Source organism: Podarcis filfolensis (genome assembly GCF_964270895.1).
Source record: "Podarcis filfolensis genome assembly, chromosome: 2".
Classification (NCBI taxonomy): domain Eukaryota; kingdom Metazoa; phylum Chordata; class Lepidosauria; order Squamata; family Lacertidae; genus Podarcis; species Podarcis filfolensis.
In genome coordinates, this window is record NC_139605.1 from 29,414,288 (window position 1) to 29,438,233 (window position 23,946).

General features: G+C 43.5%; 2 long non-coding RNA genes across 9 annotated transcripts; one reads left to right on the forward strand and one right to left on the reverse strand.

Annotated features, from left to right (window-relative positions):
• Positions 1–558: 558 nt before the first annotated feature.
• On the forward strand, positions 559–18,932 carry LOC310757378. Of its 7 annotated transcripts, none has more exons than XR_014545127.1 (5): positions 9,029–9,449; positions 9,976–10,037; positions 12,571–12,678; positions 18,079–18,185; positions 18,335–18,932. It is a non-coding gene; the product is annotated as an uncharacterized lncRNA (long non-coding RNA). The 7 variants fall into 7 exon arrangements; XR_014545128.1 differs by having other exon boundaries at positions 9,031–9,449; positions 18,592–18,932; XR_014545124.1 differs by lacking the exon at positions 9,029–9,449 and adding an exon at positions 559–845 and having other exon boundaries at positions 18,079–18,932.
• LOC310757381 lies at positions 9,915–13,151 on the reverse strand. Of its 2 annotated transcripts, XR_014545133.1 has the most exons (3): positions 12,894–13,151; positions 12,510–12,596; positions 9,915–11,973 (listed from the first exon to the last, which is right to left on the reverse strand). It is a non-coding gene; the product is annotated as an uncharacterized lncRNA (long non-coding RNA). The 2 variants fall into 2 exon arrangements; XR_014545132.1 differs by lacking the exon at positions 12,510–12,596.
• Positions 18,933–23,946: the final 5,014 nt, after the last annotated feature.

Sequence of the window (23,946 nt, forward strand, 5' to 3'; positions counted from 1 at the left end):
CTGCCCGCTATTTAACTGGCCATAAGTGAGTTTAAAACCAAGCCGTTACAATAAATTGAATCTGGATGGGTGTTGGTTTTGTTCCAGAAGCTGGGCTTCAGATTCCACCTCGACCTAACCTCAGCTGCCTTCATTGGGTTTGCCCCATTTACACCAGCTTTGTTAGATGGGCAGAGGCGCAGAAAAATATAGTGTGTACTTTGAGCATCCAGAGTCGGCTGAGGTGGAATTTGAAGCCTCTTTGGACACTTTCCACTGGCTCTTTTACCAGTCTATGGATGATATGCCTGTTCAAACATGTAAGCTCTTTCACAGGCAGAATCATTGGATGTGATTCTGCTTCCCCACATGCACATTCAAGTTCTACACATAATGTAATAAAGAATTCGTGGTTTGTTTTAATTGGTGTCATGTTCTGCTTCTTTTGTGAATTGCACTTGCAGATTGTGAAGTGGCCTCATTAGTTAGCTACAAGCACGAATGCTTGGACAGCACACTATGAGCTGTGTGGAGGAATCCGCAAGAGGTTTGTTTTGCATACGTGCACGCACACACACACACACACACACTCATTTTGTATTAACTGCCTACTTTTCATCACTTCAGTTGGAGCATGATCCCTTTCTGCAAAAAATAAAATAAAAAATGGCCACATGGATTGAAAAAACAAGCCTCTTTCCACTGCCCCCCCCCCCAAGTTATATGATTCCATTTTGAAGATAGAAACTACATATGGATGCTTCCTGTGATCCTTTCTGTGTGATGCATGGACGTCTGAACACGAGATGTTTGAAGTTCTACTACAGTAGTCCTCTGGTTGTTCTGTAAACGTCCCTGACCATCAGGTATATACTGACATAATCACACAGAGCCAGTGTGGAGCAATGACCAGAGTTCACTTTGAAGTATGGGCGAGTTACTTTAGCTCAGCCTAACCTCTCACAGGACTATCATGGCTGAAATGCTAGTGTGTTCCACAGAGGAAGAGTAGATTCATAAATGTGATTATTACTTTTGGCATAGGGCCATTGTAATATCACAGTTTGTGCATACTGTATGTTCTTCAGATTTTGCAGCAATTACTCCAGAGGAGATACAGCAAGACTTTCTAAAGATCTGGCAATCTCTAGTACCTACTTAATGTATGAATAGTCACTAATAACTGCATATAGTATTTATCTAGAGCTTTTAACTTCACTAGCAGTACAGTACGTAGCAATGATGTGTCTCAGTTTTCCAGACAAAATGTTCAGTCTTATCTTTTTTGTGTTTGTTCTGTTAGAGACTGCTGTGTTACCAGCTTTGCTGCTGTTTGAGTGCCTTCAGAGAGTGTCTTGAAGATAGCTACTCACGTCTATTCATTAAGGTGGACACTCTGCTGACTGGAATGGGGTGGAGGCAGGTTCGGGACAGCTATGAAGGCAAATCCAGACTGAGCTCATTCCTTCTTTCAGTGGCAGGGCCCTCTCTGTTGGCTGCCTGGCTGTGATGTTGGGCCAGTCAAAAGCTGAATTTTCTGCTCTAGCATGTAGGAAGAGGCATGCCTCTCTTTCCTCCAGGTGTAAGAGTTCACTTTTTCTACACCTGATTGAATAATCCCTTTAGCTTTATCCATGAAAATACTTCGCACATAGTTTGTGGATTTTGGCCTTACATATGTACTGCCAACAGGATCCCACGTGTTCTAACTCTTGTGCACCTGAGAATGCACATTTCAGTGAGGCCACAATGTGCCTGAAACTCTCTTGGGTAATGGAACAAAGAATAATGTAAGATGCTGAAAGGATATTGAGTGGTCTGAACGATTTTCTGCACACTGCTTCTCCAAATAGTCATCAACAAAACTATGTTTCCTTATGCAATATCTGGGAATCGATGCAAAAGGTCACAAACTGCGTATAAAAGAGACAAAGCATTTTACGAAAGAGGAAACAAACAAAATAATAATCTCATCATTTAAATGGAGAATTTTAATTGCTTCCCAATTGAATAAAATATTGAGCAGCAGTGGCATTACGCGTGCCTGTTTTTTTAAAAAATTAGTCATTTTCAAATAGAAGGCAGAAGATTGTGGTCACAAAGGAACGATCTTGATTTCTGCATTTTGCTGTGCTGCCTGTGAGACTCTTGTTCTTTGACAATGATAGCTGTCTGGCATGCAAAGGTATAATTTTTATATTGTGCTCTGTCAAAATAACTAGATTGGTTTTGTATTCCCAGAAAGGGCAAAAGGAAAGAATTGACTTGAATGGCAAAAAAGAAAGGAAGGGCTGTCCCAAAGTGGTCTGCTTTTTGTTGTTGTTTTAGCCTTCCCCTCCGATATGTGACTCTTTTGGGGTACTATTCTGTGATCTATTCTCTCCTATTAACCTACACTAGACCGTAGTATATAAGGGAGATTATAAGCTTGTCTTGGATAGTGGTCCTATTTATGGCATTTTCTTTTGCTATGAGGTTGGACTGGCCGGAATTAGTTGTGACCTCTAATAAGAAATACTGTACTCTCGTTTGTGATTTCTGATGTACGGTACTTTCAATGTACAGAACACTTGATATCATCATTGTATATGTACCCTCTGAGAAAGGTCAAAATGAATAGCTGTCTGGGACATACAGTGCTGGTTGTTTGGCTAACATTAGCAATGGCTGAAGTGGATCACAGGGTATTCACCAACAGAGCTTCTTTCTGCATGGAGAGCTTCATGGCTACCTTGTGGGAGATATTAGCTGTTGAGGGAGGAGGACTTGTTTAACCAATACAGTCAGTGGGTGAAGTTACACCCTTTTTTTTACTCTGGACTGAATGGCCTTACAACCCTGCACAATTCTTAGACCAGAGCTTTCCAATCTTTTCATGCCAGTGACACACTTTTTAAACACGCATCATTTCATGACACAGTAATTCAGTTTTACTAGCAAACCAGAAGTTAAACTAACCCCTTTCACACAAGGCACCTACACACTGCAGCTGACACACTCATGTGTCACAACACACAGTTTGGAAAGCTCTGCCTTAGATGATAGAACGTATTATTTCACTTACTTCAGAATATGGTAACTCAGCCCTTCTGTTTAGGGGGCCTTTCTGTTCATTCTGTTGAGACTGGGGACCTCTGCTACAAAGCCCTGCCCATATGGCATCAATGGATACAGCTGACCCAATAAAACGTTTTCCATGTTTTGGGAGGGCAGGAACCTGAAACACTAATTACAGTACTGCTAGAGACGGTGCATGGCTCATTGACTGCACCGGCAGTGTAGTGGAAAGACATTCGTACATATGGACTTATGGAAACAAGCGATCAGTCAAAAGCAAAGCCAGAACAAAAGAAGAGCATAGGAGTGATATTGTAAACCAATATGCCTTATGCTGAAGATGACAGCCATTATTATGCTGAAGACGAAAAAGTACGAGTGTGTACGTACGTACGTACGTATTGTATGTGTGCGTGCATGACCATGTGTGTGTGCATGCCAGAGTGTTTGTTTTGGTGAGGGCCTTCCCATCTAGGAAAAATTACATACCTGAGTTTTTCCAGTACTAGTTGTCATGGAAACAGAATGAGTTTTACTGATAATGGGTATATGTAGGGTGCTTGCTGTGCTGTGAAATAGGTTCTTTGTGCATTCTAATTGTAGGAGTTCATTAATAATAACGTCTCTTACATAACCTTAGCCCTGCTAATATCCCCAACCTATTATTACAAAAGGTGAACAGAGTTATGTAATGTGCAGGGTGCATTGGACTCTCAAGAGTAAGCCAATCTGAAGCCCTTTCTAGCTCCAATAACTATGTAATGGAATTTTATGTACCTCAAAGCAATTATTTAGCAGTACTGTACAGTGAGGCTTCCAAATCCATAGTGACTTTTTCAATGGCAACCAAATGCCTACAGCAGTGAATTGACTTAGATCCCCTTCCCACGAAGCTTAATATTCCAGAACCCTGGCTTAGAACTTTGGAGACTTTGATTTAGATATTAATGAGTAACCCACATGGCCACTTGCAAAATCCATTTAGTTCCAAAAAAGCCTATTCCAGGCTGTGTACTGGACCTAGACATCAGGTATTCAGAGGTAAATAGATAACTACGCTGTATCCGAAGTGAACTGCAAGATACATTTTTCCCCTGTTAAATTTGACCTATTAAGCATCTAACCTCTGGGTTTCTTCCTTTATTTTTATTACCATATTCAACTCAAATTCTAAAATGTGTGCCCATTTTAGTAGACTAAAGGTGTTTAGTCTGAGAAAGAGGTTAGATTAGAAACCGAACTGGTATAAAACTGAGGCACATCTATTATGGCATTGTGGAGAAAGATAAAGTTTAGGAGCTCAGATAACTCTTCGGTTTTTTTAACCAAGTCAAGCTATTTCTCCATTTTCTGCTTCAGCTAGTCAGGGATAAGGCTCTTTCAGTAGATCCTAGATCTTAATACCTTATTTCTGGTTCCTAGTTCTTTACTGAATAGTTTCTGCTTTCTTATTTAAGATCCATCCTACACACATTAGGAATGCTTATGCTCAATGAAATCAATTACTTGGGCTGCAATCATACTCGGGAGTTTGAACACTGAGACTTATTTCTGTTTCAACATGAATAGGATTTACTCTACATGGCATCCAGAATAAGACAGAAATGGATTTAGATGCAGCCTGTATATATATAAAAAAATAACCTTGAGGATTTCAGCAGCTCTGGGCCCCAAATAATGTTCAGGCCACTCCAATCCATGGCACCACAACACTGTCCAACATGAACTGCTCTGGTATGCCTAACCCAAAGCTTAATCTAGGAACAAACCTAGGCACAAGATCTCCCTTGGTGAGCCACTAAGCAAAGCAAATTCAGAACATTATACTGTATAAATTTATTATATAATCTGGCCATTAGAGGGAGCTTCAATGGTTTTTTATGAATGGAACCAAACAACTTTCCTGGCTTGCTTGTCCTTCCACCGAGGCTGCATACTTATTGAAGCAACCGTATGCAGCACCATTGTAGATAAATCAGATTTCAGAATACTAAACTACCTCTGACACTGGCATTTACTTTACGAAACCTCATTCCCAAAAAAATCAGCAGGCTCAAAAGAACCAGTACTTTATTTCGATGGATGCCTGTCTCAAATGTGCAAACTGTATTCTCCCAGTAAGTTCTATAGTATATGAGTAATGTTAAACCTTTTGCAAAAATTCAAAGGGGATAAATATTTATTATAATCCGTGTTTGTGAACTAGCCTTTCTGTCCACATTCTGCTCCTTTAATCATGTTTGGCCTGCCTTTTTATTTATTTAGAAAATCTGATCATAATTCTTCAAGTGTTTCATTACTCCTGCTTATGACCATATTCCCAACAGAAATTTAGAAAATACCTGGGGAGGCAGACTTACCTTTGTGACACTGGTAACAATCAATCTACTCCCTCCTCTTCTCACCCATTTGCATAATTACAAACCCTATTGCCAGCCATGCAATACAGTTAGATCAAATGGTTGCCTAGCAACCAATTGGCCCTCAGTGCTATTAACCTCACGTAGTTGAGGCCCTTGACTATTTGTGCTGCACTGAGGTGCCCACCCTTCACCCCTGACATTCAAAGGGGACAATTAACAGCACTGGGAACTTAAAAAGCTCCCTTATTCCAGGCTACACAACACCTCCATCTAACCCCAGGGTACATGGGGAACCTTCTTCCACTTGAGGTCTGCATTCCCTTCTGTAGAGACATGCAAAATAAAGTTTATACACATCTAAATCCAATATTGTGGGCTGTCATTTCAGTACCTGAAAACTCCACACAATACAGTATCTTTTATTTTAGCTGTACAGTGGTACCTCGGGTTACATACGCTTCAGGTTACATACGCTTCAGGTTACAGACTCTGCTAACCCAGAAATAGTACCTCAGGTTAAGAACTTTGCTTCAGGATGAGAACAGAAATCACACAGCAGCGGTGCAGCAGCAGCAGGAGGCCCCATTAGCTAAAGTGGTGCTTCAGGTTAAGAACAGTTTCAGGTTAAGAACGGACCTTCGGAACGAATTAAGTACTTAACCCGAGGTACCACTGTATGTCTAGGGGAGCTAACCCATGTCCCTTTGGATGTTGATAGAATCCAACTTCCACAACCCCTGTAACTATATTAAAAATGGTAAAGGTAAAGGACCCCTGACAGTTAAGTCCAGTTGCAGACGACTCTGGGGTTGCAACGCTCATCTCGCTTTACAGACCCGAGGGAGCTGACGTTCGTCTGCAGTTTTTCTGAGTCATGTGGCCAGCGGTTTCTGCGTGTGCTGTAGAGGGAGCTGAGTGGCAGATGGGGCTTGGCAACCTAGGTAGGTAGCCCATCTAGAAGGAAAGCTGATCCTAAACCTCTGCTGCCTTGTGGGGTATCTTCAGGAAAATAAAAAGCCGAGGACTAAACCCAACACAAATCCAGAGTGGAGTTCCTAAGACGGCTGGATGGCGCCTTGTACGTCTCCTTCCAGCAAATCCTGCAGGTGCCAAACATATTGCTCTGCTTTCCTTTGGAGCACATCAGCAAGGTCGAGAGGGAGGTCCTGTCTTCTGGACAGCCCAGGACCTCTATACACACTGACTGCCAAGGCTTTCACCCTTGCAAGGTCACTGCTGACAACACAGCAGTTTGACTTCACCCCCCAGAGGCACACTCCATTATCTTGAGACAGACAGATGCCAACAGCAATTAACTGCAAGCCACAAAATGCTTGCCTCTCACGGAAGGGGATTTTTTTTAACTTGAGAGGAATAATAGATTTAGAGCAAAGAAGTAACAGAGCTTCTAAATGCTGCAAGCTACTTATAAATGGACTAAGGAGCTTATTCAGTCATTGTATCTCCACAAGCTCATTAGCTTGTTGCTGTAGTAGTCCGTGCTGTGGTTTAAGGCAGTTAAGGCAGGTTCCCAGTCACTCCCTGCTCAAATATATAAGGAAAGAGTTGTAGGAATCAGGTAGCTGGGATGAAAAAAGCAAAACGGGATTCTAGAGAGATTTGGGCAATCCTTTAAGAAATCGGATGAAGAGTAAAGTCTTATGAAATCCAAACCAAAGCTGGCATAACCATAGAGACGCAATTCATGGGCAACTTGTACGCTGCTGCTTAAAAGTCAAACCAGGTGGGTTCCTGATTCACATGAAAACTCACTTGTATGAAGCAGTACCCATGTGATTCAGTGATATTAAAATACACCAGGGAAATGTCCTTGGAAGTGTTTTCTTATTACTCAAATCACACAGGGTCCACAAGTTGTTTGTCATACGGCCTTATCTTCCATCAATTTATCTGATTCCCTTTCAGAGCCATCCAGGTTGATGGCAAATTGCAATCGCCACATTCTCTGGTAACGAATTCCATAGTTAAACTACACACTGTGTGAATAAATACTTCCTTCTGTCCATCCTGAATCTCCCAGCATTCAGTTTCATTGGATAACCCCAGGTTCTAGGATTATGAGGGGGAGAAACAGAACTTCCTGCCTACTTTCTCCGCCCGCATAACTTTTTAAATCATTAAACACATTTTTCTAAACTAAAATGTCCCAAGTGTTGTAACCTTTCCTCCTAGGGGAGTTGTTCCAGCACTGTAATTCTGGTTGCTCTTTTATGCACCTTTTCCATCTCTACAACTTTTTCAAGTGGTAGTGATCAGAACTTCATAAACTTTCAAGTATGGCTCTACAACAGGTTTTATATAAAAGTATTATAATACTTGCAGATTTATTTTCCATCTCTTTTCTTATAAATGCATGTGCAGGTAGAATAAAGGGCCATATAGAAACGTTTAGATACAAATAAATAAGTAGAGCTCTCAAACAACTGAACCACCATTTTAATACAGCAGTACTTTGGGTTACAAACACCTCGGGTTACAAACACTTTGGGTTACAGACTCTGCTAACCCGGAAGTAGTACCTCGGGTTAAGAACTTTACCTCAGGATCAGAATAGAAATTGCGCGCCGGTGGTGCGACAGCAGCAGGAGGCCTCATTAGCTAAAGTGGTACCTCAGGTTAAGAACGGTTTCAGGTTAAGAACAGACCTCCGGAACAAATTAAGTTCATAACCAGAGATACCACTGTATAAAGCACTTTTCTACCCACCAAAATAGCAGGTCACTCCCTTTTTCTTCCGTATTTGCCTTTTGTTGCAACTGTGGAGGAGTGGCAACTCAAGATGGGACAGAGTGGGACCCTCTTTGTGTGAGAGACAGAGAAGAGAGTGGGCTGCCCCAGAAGAGAGACGGTCTGCAAATTGCTACTAAGCCTATTTGATTGTTCAGATTTACCGTATTTTTCGCTCTATTGGACGCACCGGACAATAGGAGGGGGAGAACAGGGGAGAATTTTTTTTTATTGTTCTCCCCCTCTAAGTCAAGGTGCGTTCTGTGCGTTCACCTGAAACCTCTGGAGCCCAGCGGGAACTCCCGCTGGGCTCTGGAGGCTTTAGGTTCCTTTCGACCTGCTCTTTGGGGCTGGCGGGGGGGGGAGCGCTGCTTCCCCCCCCCCACCAGCCCCAAAGACAGGCCAGGGAACAGCGGGAAGACGGCACTCCGCCTCGTTGTCCTCACAGCTTGTGGGGCTGGCGGTGGGGAAAGCAGCGCTTCTCCCCACCGCCAGCCTCCAAACCAGGTCGGGGAACAGTGGGCAGGCGGCGCTCCACCTCCCCGCTGTCCCCCGAGCTTGTGGGGCTGGCGGTGGGAAGAAGCGCTGCTTTCCCCACCGCCAGCCTCCAAACCAGGTCAACTCCCCCGGGCTCCCCAGGCTTGAGGATATCTGCCCGAAGCCTGGAGAGCGAGAGAGGTCGGTGTGCACTGACCCCTCTCGCTCTCCAGGCTTCAGCGAAAGCCTGCATTCGCTCCATAGGACGCACACACATTTCCCCTTCATTTTTGGAGGGGAAAAAGTGCGTCCTATAGAGCGAAAAATACGGTAGTTATTTATAAAAGTATTTGCATACTGCTTTGCATGTGTCCTTGGTTTGTATAAACGGTTTACAACAATAAAACCATACAGTAGAAACATAAGCAAGTTAAAAGCAAATAGGCTAAAAACAGACATCAGCAAACCATTGAGGAAGGATAGGCCAGGACAGAAAGGTTTTCAGCAGGTGTTTAAAACTGGCACAGAAGGCACCTGCAGATTGTTTTTTACCCAGGCATTTGGTTATATTGGACATGCCAAGGAACAGCAGAGGGTTGAAAAGATTGGTGCGGGGCATGCTTTGCAACACTTCCCACACTCTCCCTTTCAGTTTCTGATGTTGGGATTTGGACAGGGCAACCTGTATGCCAGTCATGTGACATCACAATTAGGTGTCTTTCCCCTCCCCCCTCCCGGTCTAATTGGTTAGGGAAGGTTGGCAATGTGTAGGGGGCTCCGGGCTGGGTTTTTTTCCCCTAGGAGGTGGAGCTGTAGGCAGCGTTGGTGAGCAACACAAGCAGGGGTGGAGTTCCTAGTTATTCTATACAACTCTATACCATGTCTATACAATTCTATACCATGTCTCCAGACATGGTAAGGAAGAGCCATCAGCCTACCATTTATTTAATCTTTCTGTAAGAAATTGTCTTATGAACATCCTGTTCTCATTGAACAACCAGATGCCTCTGGAAAGCTCACAAGCAGGATGTGATCACAATACCACCCTCTCAACGCTGTTCCCCAATGCAAAGGCGTAATACCTTTGATCCTGTGAGTAGTAGCCACTGATAGCTATATACACCATGAATTTGTTTAATCCCCTTTTAAAGCTTCAAGGTGACATCAGCAGAGTAACATGCAACAGCAAACACCCAGTCCATCAGTCACTCTTCACAGCTTCAGGGGAGAACCTCCGCTGGCATACATCTGCAAAAATCAGCCAACTTCAGCCATGCAACATCTACCTGCTTCTTTTTTTATTTATTTTTTATTGCATTTCACAAAACTAACATTTTCTTTTTCTTTACAGAAGAACAAAGAACAATTAAGTCCAACCCAGAAAGTTGTTGAAGAGATGCATATATAAAATGGGTAAGTACAACCATAATTCAATTTATACATATATGCTAATCGGGAAATACATATTTCTTTTTTAGGTGCAGGTAAGAAGTCTTGTAAGTTGTCAGTTGGAACATAAGACATAAAGTCCGACCAAATCACATGTACCTGTTCCACAGGTTCTTTGCCTCTGATTACAGCAAATGTTGAAAGCTAACTTTTTCAGCAAGAGACCAAATAATGTTGCACCATAATGCAGGAGGTAATTCGTGTTAAGTCTTCCATTTTTGTACTATAAGGTAGTATTGCAACTGCCAGCCACGAAGTTAATAACTGTATTGAAGAAAACTGTTTCAGATTGTTATCCCACACATTTTTTAATGCAAGTTGTGGGGTTGCCTGATTTTCAGACTTTAAAATTTGTGCAATTTCTGTAAATACCTCTTTCTTGTAACCAGAATAGGCCTGGATCTCCTGTATTTATTTTAAGTTGTTCTTTGGATAACAGTTTGTCATTAACATGGAAATCACGGAATGTAAATGGGGTTTCCCCGCCCCCCCCATGAAAGGATTGTACTATGAAAGGCTGAATCCTGGACTTGAGGGTGAAAACTGTGGCATTAGAGGCAAGCATAAAGGAGACTGACAGCGTTGCCACCTTTTCCATAACTGTAGCATATTCAAAGTGTATAGGCTATGCATTGTATCTAAAGTTGTTTTGGAGAGCCTAATAAAAGGAAGCACCCATATTTTTGTGTCTGGTATCATTTCACCTTCCACGTCAACCCATTTCTTATTGGATCCGACGATAATAAAACTTAGCTCGAGTCATTTGTTTAAGCTTGATTTCTTCCATCAGACCTATGTTATAACAAGTTATCAGCAACTTCTTAAGATTAGTTCTAAGACCCAGTATTTTATTTTTAATTTTCCTAATTCTAATCTGAATATTGGTAGGGCTTCCTGAGGGTTAGGTAACATATGCATCATGTCATCAGCATAAAAGTTTAATAAATGCTATTCAACCTTTCCCCGATAACCCTTGATACATGAGTAATGAAACTGCTAATGGTTCCAGAGAAACAGCAAAGAGCAATGTGGACAGGGGACAACCTTGTTTTGCTCACTTGCCAATATGAACAGAGTTCAAATTCACAGCATTTGTGCTAACAGCGTCCTGGTGAGAGGCACAGAGGACTCTGATAGTAGTCATGAATGTTTTGCCCATCTGATAGTGTTCTAAGACTTTAAAAAGTACCCCCATTCTAAAAAGTCAAAGGCCTTGTAAATGCCCAGTGACACTAATGCCAAAGGGCTGGGATTCTTCTTAATTACTGTCATATATTATATTAACTAACCTGCGTGTCTGATCTGTGTTGTGTCTGCCTGGGATAAATCTGGTTTGGTCCGAATTGACAATTGTATGGATCAGCCTGCTGGAAGCCATGACTGATGTAAAAAAAGTTGGTTGAACAGGGTGACCCATCTGTAAGATTCCACTTCCTTAGGATCTCTACCTGGTTTAGGTAAAACAATTATTTTCAATGGGGACCAAATGTTTGGGAGGGCTCCACCCCTCCAAACGACATAAAACAGCAAAGTTAAATATGGTGCTACTGCAAAGCTATACAAAAAGTGCTACCAAACCCATCTGGTCCATCAACTTCCGAATGTGAATTCCACCAGCATCCATCCACCTACATCTGCCAGCTTCTGCTTGGTCCACTACCAAACCTCAGCCACCTTCCAGCTACTTGTCCATATCTGCTTGGTCCGTCATTGGACATCAGCCAGCTTCTGCCATGGATATCAGTCACCTTCAGACCACAAATGCGCCACCCACTCTGCAAATCCACTGGCTTTTGCAAGCAAACTTGCCTTCTCATCTGCTCCACAGCATCCTCATTCCAGATGATCACCTCCTTCCACCTGCCAATTTGCTTCCTTCACATGGTAGCATCCATGTGGTCTGCATGGTAGAAAAAGGTGAAGCATTTATTTCAGTGTGGCTCATCAAAGAACTCGGGGGTGGGTCTAACTCACTCCACTGAATGTCAGACAGCATACCCAAGGAAAAGAGGTTTCTACTGTGTACAAAATCATGGAAATTTTCAGTTTGATACCGTCACAACCATTGCCCCTTGTGTTCTGTTGGGTGAGAGCAAAAGGAAAATAGGAACGGGACCAGTGAGGGAAAGGAGGAACAACTACGCTTGCTCACAAATGCCCCTTTGGGGGGTCAGTTGCTTGCTAGAGTGGTGGCAGACCTACTTGGAGGAAACTGAATACTGTACGTCGACCCATTTCGTTTTAGTAAAAAAACATGGATCAAAAATCTAAAGGTACATTACAGGATCTGTCTGACAGAGTTGAAAGTTGAAAAGAAGGTTAAACATCTGGGGGTTTGGTTGATGAATAAAAATGCAATGTTATTTCAAAATGACTGTGAAAATATGAAATGTGGTTATATTAGACTTACAGAGATGGAGAAGAATGAACTTATACCTGATGAGTAGAATCTCAGAAGTGAAAATGAATGTACTACCAAAAATGCTGTTTGTTTCAGACTGTGCTGCTGATCAATTTGGTTACCTGTTTTAAACAACAGCAGAGACGTAATGGTGCAATGGCAACTTGCATTAGGACAGATTTTATTCACTCCTGCAGGTGCAAGGTATCATCTGATTATTAATTAATGAATTCTTAAGATTAATAAGATAATTTTTATCAGTTTTTATAATTCTGCTTTCCTGGTTTTTATAACTCTGTTTTTATGATGCAGTTTTATTCTATTTTTATGTTGCTTGTCTGCATACTTCTTACAGGTTTCTAAATATTAAGTAGGTTGGAAAGGTTTTCAAGTGAACAAAATAAATAAATTGTCCTCACCTTGCTGAAATTCTACAGTTCTCTTCATTGCTTTCTTTTTTACACCCCAACCAAGGAAGAAAAACTTAACTTTATTTTCATGCAGAATTATTCCTGCAACTTGAGAGAGGCCTAAAACATGACTCAGCTTTCCCAGAAGTCTGCACTTCCTTCCTCTCCCCCAGGGTTCTACTGGGCTTTTACTTAAAGGGACAGTAACATATCAACTAACAATAAAAACAAAGCTTTGAGCAGACAATAAATTTACAAAAGATTAAAGCAGGCTTAGATTACCTTCTACAGATGGTCTCGGGAAAACGTAGTAGTTCTCAGACATTCTTGGAAGGCAAACACAGGGTGAGTGGGATATCTCAACCATGGACCTGGTTTTTTTTACTGGAAAAAAGCACCTCCCTTCATATCCACTGAACTTCCATTCCTTTATGACATCATAGGTTATTAGCAGCCAATGGTAACAGCTGGTGGGGGCCATCACCATTTAGACCTATTTTATATCTATATATCAATCTATATCTATATCTATATCTATATCTGTGTCATTTTTTTGGGGGGGGGGAGGTTTTCTAAAAAAACAACTTTGCAGGTGACAGGAACTTTACTTTTTTGAAATATGGCAACTCTAGTTTTATTAATACATTTACGCCCCATTTTTTATCCAAGAAGCTTCAGGGGCCACACACGTCGTTTCCCCTTTCCTCATTTAATCCCCACAACAACCCTGTGAGGTAGGTTAGGCTGAGAGGCAGTGACTGGCCCAAGGTCACCCACAACCGTTTCTTAGATTTCTAAATGTGTCCCAAGGCCCAAAAGGTTTGGGACTCCTGGGCTAGAGGGTTCAAATCCCCACTCAGCCTCACTAGGTGACCTTGGGGTTGTCTGTCTTTCAGACCAACTTACCTCACAGGGTTGTTGTGAGGATTAAAGGAGGCCAGAGGAGAAATGTAATAATATAAAGTCATCTCCATTGGTCATCTAGGACACAAATGCTGTCCTAGGAACACTGCAAGCCCTCCTGGATCTGATTTGCTCAGGACACCACTGCTAAAGGGGCACCTTTCCCCCTACAAACCTGCAACGTTGTTGCTGTTGTTTCAGATGATGGGTTTGTGTTGTGATATTTATGGATCCACAATGATGAGGGGCATGCTAGATAATTCATTTCTAACTCTTAGGATAATGGTGGAATGAAAATCTGCCCTTACTCCCTTATGAGGGACACAAGAGCCCTTATAAAGTCCTTTGTTGGTTCTCCATCGGTCGGAGGAAAAAACAGAGGCCAACCAGAGAATACTGAGAAGCAAAGCAGCTAGTAAGCCTGATCTTTAGTGAACTGTTGCAACAGGGTGTCCCCTTCACACGCAGGAGAAGGAGGAGGACCCAGAGCCAAGGTGTGTCCGCCCTTATATAGACATTTTAAATTGCCCACCTTGGAGTCCAAGACCACCCCCAGAAACATCATACCTACATCACAGAAGGGGTGTAGCTCAAGACCACCACCCCAGATACATCATACCTACATCAGAGAAAGAGCGGCTGAAGAAGAAATCTGAGTGGGTTGTTTACCTCCTGTCTGGCAAGTTACCTGTTAATGTTTACTGGATTGATACCCTGGGGAGCCTGGCCAGTCTTTTGTAATGATAAGTACTTAGTTCCTGAGCCAAGTCACAGGGTCACCCTATTCATACACAGACATACCCTTAAGACAGGATTTGTGAAGGAGTAGACAATCCCCTTCATGGATCACTGCCCCCTTCATGGATCACTGCCTTGCCGTGGCGAAGGGGCTTGAAGAACTCAGAGAAGCTATGAACTACGCCGAGCAGGGCACACAAGATGAACAGGTCATAGTGGAGAGTTTTGACCAAACGTGATCCACCTGGAGGAGGAACCGGCAAGCCACTCCAGTATCCTTGCCAAGAAAACTCCATGGACAAAGACAACAGGCATATAAAAGTTATGACGCTGGAAGATGAGCCCCTCAGGTCGGAAGGCGTCCAACATGCTACTGGGGAAGAGCGGAGGGCAAGTACAAGTAGATCCAGAGCTGATGAAGCGGCTGGGCCAAAGCCGAAAGGACGCTCAGTTGCGGATATGCCTGGAAGCGAAAGGAAAGTCCAATGCTGTAAAGAAAAATATTGCATAGGAACCTGGAATGTAAGAACCATGAACCTAGGTAAGTTGGAGGTGGTCAAAAATGAGATGGCAAGAATAAATATTGACATCCTGGGCATCAGTGAACTAAAATGGACGGGAATGGGCGAATTCAGTTCGGATGACCATCACATCTACTACTGTGGGCAAGAAACCCGTAAAAGAAATGGAGTGGCCCTCATAGTCAACAAAAGAGTGGCGAAAGCTGTACTGGGATGCAATCTCAAAAATGATAGAATGATCTCGATACGAATCCAAGGCAGACCTTTTAACATCACAGTAATCCAAGTTTATGCACCAACCACTGGTGCTGAAGAAACTGAAATAGACCAATTTTATGAAGACTTACAAGACCTTATAGAAGTGACACCAAAGAAGGATGTTCTTCTCATTATAGGGGATTGGAATGCTAAAGTAGGGAATCAAGAGATAAAAGGAACAACTGGCAAGTTTGGCCTTGGAGATCAAAACGAAGCAGGGCAAAGGCTAATAGAGTTCTGTCAAGAGAACAAGCTGGTCATCACAAACACGCTTTTCCAACAACACAAGAGACGTCTCTACACATGGACATCACCAGATGGGCAGTATCGAAATCAGATTGATTATATTCTCTGCAGCCAAAGATGGAGAAGTTCTATACAGTCAGCAAAAACAAGACCTGGAGCTGACTGTGGCTCAGATCATCAGCTTCTTATAGCAAAATTCAAGCTTAAACTGAAGAAAGTAGGAAAAACCACTGGGCCGGTAAGATACAATCTAAGTCAAATCCCTTATGAATACACAGTGGAAGTGAGGAACAGGTTTAAGGATTTAGATTTGCTGGACAGAGTGCCTGAAGAACTATGGATGGAGGCTCGTAACATTGTACAGGAGGCAGCAACGAAAACCATCCCAATGAAAAGGAAATGCAAGAAAGCAAAGTGGCTGTCCAACGAGGCCTTACAAATAGCGGAGGAGAGAAGGCAAGCAAAATGCGAGGGAGATAGTGAAAGATACAGGAAATTGAATGCAGATTTCCAAAGAATAGCAAGGAGAGACAAGAAGGCCTTCTTAAACGAGCAGTGCAAACAAATAGAGGAAAACAACAGAATGGGAAGAACCAGAGATCTGTTCAAGAAAATTGGAGATATGAAAGGAACATTTCGTACAAAGATTACCATAATAAAGGACAAAAGTGGTAAGGACCTAACAGAAGCAGAAGACATCAAGAAGAGGTGGCAAGAATACACAGAGGAATTATACCAGAAAGATATGGATGTCTCGTACACCCCAGGTAGTGTGGTTGCTGACCTTGAGCCAGACATCTTGGAAAGTGAAGTCAAATGGGCCTTAGAAAGCACTGCAAATAACAAGGCCAGTGGAAGTGATGGTATTCCAGCTGAACTATTTAAAATTTTAAAAGATGATGCTGTTAAGGTGCTACACTCAATATGCCAGCAAATTTGGAAAACTCAGCAGTGGCCAGAAGATTGGAGAAGATCAGTCTACATCCCAATCCCAAAGAAGGGCAGTGCCAAAGAATGCTCCAACTACCGCACAATTGCACTCATTTCACACGCTAGCAAGGTTATGCTTAAAATTCTACAAGGAAGGCTCAAACAGTATGTGGATCGAGAACTCCCAGAAGTGCAAGCTGGATTTAGAAGAGGCAGAGGAACCAGAGACCAAATTGCAAACATGCGCTGGATTATGGAGAAAGCTAGAGAGTTCCAGAAAGACATCTACTTCTGCTTCATTGACTATGCAAAAGCCTTTGACTGTGTCGACCACAGCAAACTATGGCAAGTTCTTAAAGAAATGGGAGTGCCTGATCACCTCATCTGTCTCCTGAGAAATCTGTATGTGGGACAAGAAGCTACAGTTAGAACTGGATATGGAACAACTGATTGGTTCAAAATTGGGAAAGGCGTACGACAAGGCTGTATTTTGTCTCCCTGCTTATTTAATTTATACGCAGAATACATCATGCGAAAGGCTGGGCTGGATGAATCCCAAGCTGGAATTAAGATTGCCGGAAGAAATATCAACAACCTCAGATATGCAGATGACACAACCTTGATGGCAGAAAGTGAGGAGGAATTAAAGAACCTTTTAATGAGGGTGAAAGAGGAGAGTGCAAAATATGGTCTGAAGCTCAACATCAAAAAAACGAAGATCATGGCCACTGGTCCCATCACCTCCTGGCAAATAGAAGGGGAAGAAATGGAGGCAGTGAGAGATTTTACTTTCTTGGGCTCCATGATCACTGCAGATGGTGACAGCAGCCACGAAATTAAAAGACGCCTGCTTCTTGGGAGAAGGGCAATGACAGGCCTAGACAGCATCTTGAGAAGTAGAGACGTCACCTTGCCAACAAAGGTCCGTATAGTTAAAGCCATGGTTTTCCCAGTAGTGATGTATGGAAGTGAGAGCTGGACCATAAAGAAGGCTGATCGCCGAAGAATTGATGCTTTTGAATTATGGTGCTGGAGAAGACTCTTGAGAGTCCCATGGACTGCAAGAAGATCAAATGCATCCATTCTTAATGAAATCAGCCCTGAGTGCTCACTGGAAGGACAGATCGTGAAGCTGAGGCTCCAGTACTTTGGCCACCTCATGAGAAGAGAAGACTCCCTGGAGAAGACACTGATGCTGGGAAAGATGGAGGGCACAAGGAGAAGGGGGCGACAGAGGATGAGATGGTTGGATAGTGTTTTCGAGGTTACCAGCATGAGTTTGACTAAACTGCGGGAGGTAGTGGAGGACAGAGGTGCCTGGCGTGCTCTGGTCCATGGGGTCACGAAGAGTCGGACACGACTAAACGACTAAACAACAACAAAGACAATGGGGAGGCTCCTCCATTTGACCTTGCAGAGAAAACACCTGGTCAGCCTGGGAGTCAAAATGGCTCCATGGCTGCTCTCCTGTGCAGCTTCAGACATGTGGCCTATATATTTATGTATGTGTTTCCTTGGTACATTTATGAACCTTTATTATATACATAAGACCTTAATTTATTTATTTCACTTGAAAAACCTTCTTTTCTTATTTAAAGGACAGCATATACTTTAGTAAATCTCCAGAGATCTGTCTCCTGTGTCCCAATGGAGTTCCTGTAAATTGTGGCAGTAAGAATTGCAGCAAGGTTGAAACAGGAAAACGGTAATGTAGAAGAATCTCCCCATTTTAATTCATCCCTGAATCCATTTTGTGCAGTTAGAGCTTTGCAGTTTGAAATCTGTGCACGAGCTTTCCTACCAAAACAAACAAGCTGTTTTGAAGTGGGTGTGCAAGCCTGTGTTCTCTTGCAGTTCCTAGTACAACTGAAAGGAATGGGATGTATGGAGAACAAAACACTAGGAGATCAGCCAAGCATAGTAATAACACTAGGGACTCAGCTCCATTAGTAAAGAAAAAGCAATTTGAATGCGCTATAAACATGCAACACCAGATGGCACCAGAGAGCAGGAAAGTTTTAAAAGCAGTTTTCAATGGAGATTTTTTCTTTCTTTCATTGTAACGATCTAATTTCTGACTTAGTCATAGTGTATGTTTTCCCTGTGTCTAGATCCACCCTAAGTCCTAGAGCACGGAAGAAAACAAAAATATCAGCACAGATAACCGAAAGCAGACATTGACAGACCACTAATACACAGAGCAATTACTCAGAAGACAAAGACAAAAGACACAGAAAGATGTATTCAGTAAGAAGGTTGGGGTGGGCTAGTCTGAAAAGCCAAAGAGCAACAACAGTGTGTTGTGTGTACTTGTGATGGGAAGGATTGCTCTAATTGTCTGGTTAAGTGGTCATCACCTAGTAATTGGGCATGTATAAAAGCCTCCCTCTGACTTTTTAGGGGCTGATCCTATGTACATTTGTACTAATAAAAGCCTAATTTTTCACTTAAAGCCAGCTGGCATTCTGTTTGGGAGCCCCGGCTGGGCCAAACACTTTACAAATTTCTCCAACCATAACCTTATGCATCGGTTCCCAACGCAGAACGTAGCTGAGGGACACTCTTGAGTGTGGTTTAATTTTCTTTTTTCTTTTTATATCATGCCGCTCCTCTCTTTCTCTCTTCCCCACTGCCACACCTAGGGTCTTGCTGACTTCCCTGTGCCCACCTGACATACCTTCTGCAACTTAAGCATATGAATGAAGTGTAGCTTCAAAAACGATTGCCTTAATTCACACTGACAAAACACCCACTGTGTGATGACAGGAACGCAGGCTGGTTTCAAAGCTGAACTGCCTACACTTTCTCACAAAAAATGACACTGAACTTCTACCTCATGTCAAGATAGCCACTTGCCAAGCTAAAGTGCTTCAGGGGGATATAGAGGTGAGGCATAACATTCGCTTGCGAGCCATGATACGATTAACAATTGCCATTTCAGTACTAGTGGACTCTAAAAGAAATAGAGCGATGGAGATGAGGTGACACTTCTCAGGCTCCTGGCCAGTCTGCGTTATCATGCAGTGGTGGTTCAGCTGTAGACCTTCTTGGGAGAAACTGACTATCTTGACCTATTCCAGTTGAGGTTCAGGACTCCTCTAGGGACACAATTGGTGTCAGGAGTGCGTGCAGGAGCCAGGCCCTGTGACCAGTAGGACTTTGCAGGACTGCGGCCTTCCTAAGTTTGTTCTGAAGAGGCAAAGCACGGCTGCACAGGTGAGGCCAATTGGTAACTCACAGCACCTGGTGGCAAGAGCCGGGAAGGGATATAAGATCAACATTTCCCTTCAGCTCTTTGCCACAGCAACACGCTTCCAGCGTTTGGCTTCCAGCTTCTTGATCCCCGGATCCTTGACTTCGTGACTCTTGGCTTCCTGACCCTCGGACCTCTGACTTCTTGACTCCTGGCTTTCTGACCCTCAGACCCTTGACTTCCTGACTCCTGGCTTCTGGACTCTTGTTCCTGCTCCCACCCCGCCATCTTGCTCCCGGTCTAGACGTCCTCAGCCAGGACTTTGATCACCCATAGACTGGACCATGACAATTAGCCTTGGTTGCCCTGGTGGATGACCTTCTTAGGGAGATATAAAAGAAAGCACTTATTCACGCAGCACATAGTTAAACTATGGTGCACTCACTCTCACGGGGCAGTGGAGGACACCAACTCAGATGGCTCTGAAAGAGGATTAGACAAATTCATGGAGGAGAAACCTATCAATGGCTATGCTCTTTCTCCACAGGTGGAGGCGGTAATACTTCTGAATACCAGTTGCTGAAAACCCACAGGAGATGGGAGGGCTGTTGCACTCATGTCCACTTTGCAGGCTTCCCGCAGTCACCTGGTTGGCTACAGTGAGAACAGGACTCTGGACGAGATGGGCCATCAGCCTGATCAAGCAAGTTGTTCTTATGAGAGGGATGAGGAGTGTGACCCTGCCGATTCTCTCGAATCTCCCAGAAGCTTTTGATTCTGCAGCATCAGTATCTGCAGGTGCCCGAGCCACCACGTCACTCCCTAGAGAGACTCATGGCTTGGGTGTGCTGCAAGCCCTGCAGTAAGTGCCGCCCCCTGTGGTGTGGCACCCAGTGCCCCCCACCAGCTATGCCTCTGAGCGCAGGCCATGATTTTGTCCCCAGTGGTATTTAATACCCCTCACCTTGTCAAATTTGGTCCATAAGCAAATGACTTGATCCTCTAAGTACTTTGCCAAATGACCACAGAGGTTCTTTGGGAGTAACAGAGGGTCACCTGCTATTATTGGGCAACCTCTGAACCATGCAGAAGAGCTTCCCTAGCTGGCAGAGAGAGGATGCAAGGGAGGCAGTAGGGTATGTTTTCTTTACTGTCCTCACTACCACATGGTAGGTATAATCATGTGATCTAACCCATGCTCAGTTGGCATCGGCATGAGATCTCTTCCACCTGTGCTACAGCCATGGTCTGGTACACCAGTTTTGAAAGATCAACACTAGCTGACTATTAGTGTCCAAGTTTTATTGTTATTTGAAGCCCCAAACAACTTGGAACCAGCATACCTAGCAGATCGCCTCCCCGGTACAGACCAAGCTGACCTTCAAGATTTTCTGAAGATATCTTGCTGGCCATTTCATGTCCAATGGATTTTCACTTTATGTCAGAGTGGAAGAGGGCATTCATTGTGACAGCTCCTACCCTCTGGAATACCCTCCCTTGAGTAATTAGTGAGGTGGAGACAATAATGACCATTAAGTGCCCCCTTAAAAAAAAAAAGATGTTACGTCTACCCAAGCTTTCCTGGACTCTGATTCTTAATTCTTGTTTTGTACATCACTCGGTTTAATTTGTGATGTAGTGTTTTGAATGTGCCTCATTTTTCTCTTTGTTCTTAGGAATCTTTACTGAATGTTGTTCATTGTTTTATTTTTATTGGTTTTATGTAAAACACAGAGAATTTTTATAGGGTTTTGTTTTGTTTTGTTTTGTTTTAAAGTGCAGTGTAGTTATGAACATTAGATTGGTTACTTTGCGGTAATCTGGGAAGCATGAATGCTCCCCTTCATGGGAAACATCAATGTTTGTCCTGGTTTTATGCCAGAATTGTTTTATCCTACTCTGTTTTATGGCATGTAATGGATTTTATAAGTTTTAATGTATTTTTACAATTCATGTGTTTTAGTAGGATTTTTTTGCTGTAAGAAATTCTGAGTTTATTTTTTTATAAAGAAGGCATGTCATATTTAAAAAATAAATAAATAAATTTATTAGCTAAAAGCATTGGATTGTATTCCCTCATGCTGATGGAAGTCTTTTTAACTCCACAGAGATTTTGGTCAGCAAAGCGAGGGAAGAGGGCAGGATATTCTTTTCTGATTCCCTCATTTCTCCTGCAGCCTCTGCCCCACACCACTTCCCCTGCTATTCCAAAATTATCCTCCAGCTCTCTCTAGCACATTTTGGGTGTGCATGCATGGGGATCTGTAGAGGGGCACGAGGAATCTTTGAAAAACTGCTTTCCCTCCTGATTCTGCTGATGGAGGAAACCACTGCGGGATCAAAGAGCCTACTGGCTGGGTTGCACCCAACCCTCTACACCAAATGTCTGGAAAGCAAACCTCCATCCAACACATTTCAGCCTGCACAGCATTTGGCAGCGGCAGCAATCAAAGGCTCACACTGAACAACGTGAATGCATGCTTACTGAATGATACATCCTCCCCATGGCTCCGGCTTCGGCTGTGTCCCGTTGTCACAGGGGAGCTGTTCCACAAAAGCTGGGTCTCCAAAGAGCAGTATGTTTCCTGTGGCACACAGGCATCCGACTTACAAAAGGCAGGGATGAAACTGAATATCGGCTTATTCTCTCTCGGGCCCCCCCCAACTCCTTTGAGTCAGCCTTTTTAGGATCCTACATGGGTAAATAAAAAAAAACCTCTAAGCAAATGAAATCGATGGAGAGGTATTCATAGGCGTGCTACTCACGTCTGGTTGTTTCCAGTCAAAATAATCTCCCACTCAATTATGGAGAAGAATAGAGATGCCAACCCTGCCTGACTCACAGTCAGATGGAGAAAACGAAGAGGAGATGTTCTTGTAGCAGAGGAGGTTTGCGGGCAGAGTGGAACTTACTTAGCAACTATTTTAAGAGCGTAACTGGGAACAAAGCCACCCATTAGGAAAACAGGATCCCGGACGAAATGGAATCCTTTGACAGGGGTGCTCACTAGATTGAGCAGCTATAGGTCATATATCAGTCACCAGTTCATAAAACAGCTACCCACTGGCATAGAGAGAAATACAGTAGTAACTGGTGCCCATTGAGAATGGAAGGGCAGAAGGCAAGGAGGCCAACAGTAGGTGGAGCCAGAGCCAATGGCAAGCAGAATCGACACATTCTAGCTTTGCCCCCATCCTTGCTCCTGCTGTGTTCTTCAAGGGCAACACAGAGACTTGAGCAGGAACCAGGCAGCCGGGGCCATCCCCTAGGCTAGTTGGGCTTGGGGATTGGAGGGTCAGCAGTTTGAATCCACATGATGGGGTGAACTCCCGTTGCTCAATCCCAGCTCCTGCCAACCTAGCAGTTCGAAAGCACACCAGCCTCCACTGGGTAAAGAGCTCACAAAAAGTTATTGCAGAATTACATCTTCACACAGAGCAACTGGCTTGGTTTTCCTGGTATTGAAGTGATGCCGAGCAGTGGAATTCGGGTGACAAACAAGGACCATCCTTTTAGAGCACAAGTCCTGAAAGTGGCTCTCATTTGCAACTAGCTCCTCAGCATAACAGACTGAAGAACCACCTGGTTTCATTATCCTGACATGGCTTGCTTTTTGGATTTCAGAACACTTGTGGCCCTGGTCGTATTACCTACCCATGCTTGACTTTCTCAGACCTGAACCCTGAATTATGTCTTTTCAAACCTAGAATGGTCCTCCAAAACAGTTGCCTATTTGTTCATGGATCTTTGCCTTGGCTAACTGTGAATTGACCTCTTGGTATCTACTAATCTTGTGGCATGTTTTGCCACTGGCAGGAATCGGACATTGTGCTAAGGTGATCATTCCATCAGGGCAATGATGGTCCTCCCCCCCCCCAAATGCTATTCTGGGAGATCTCCTGGGCCCCCTGAAGAAGAAGAAGAAGAGTTTGGATTTGATATCCCGCCTTTCACTCCTTTTAAGGAGTCTCAAAGCGGCTAACATTCTCCTTTCTCTTCCTCCCCCACAACAAACACTCTGTGAGGTGAGTGGGGCTGAGAGACTTCAAAGAAGTATGACTGGCCCAAGGTCACCCAGCAGCTGCATGTGGAGGAGCGGAGACGCAAACCCGGTTCCTCAGATTGCGAGACTACCGCTCTTAACCACTACACCACACTGGCTCTCTGAGCCATTTGGGGGGTGGGAAGCACTGTTGCACAAATGAAAGCCCTCGTGCAGGGTTCCAGCTGACAGGACTCATTATTTGAATTGTGCCCCCTACGTCCACTCCT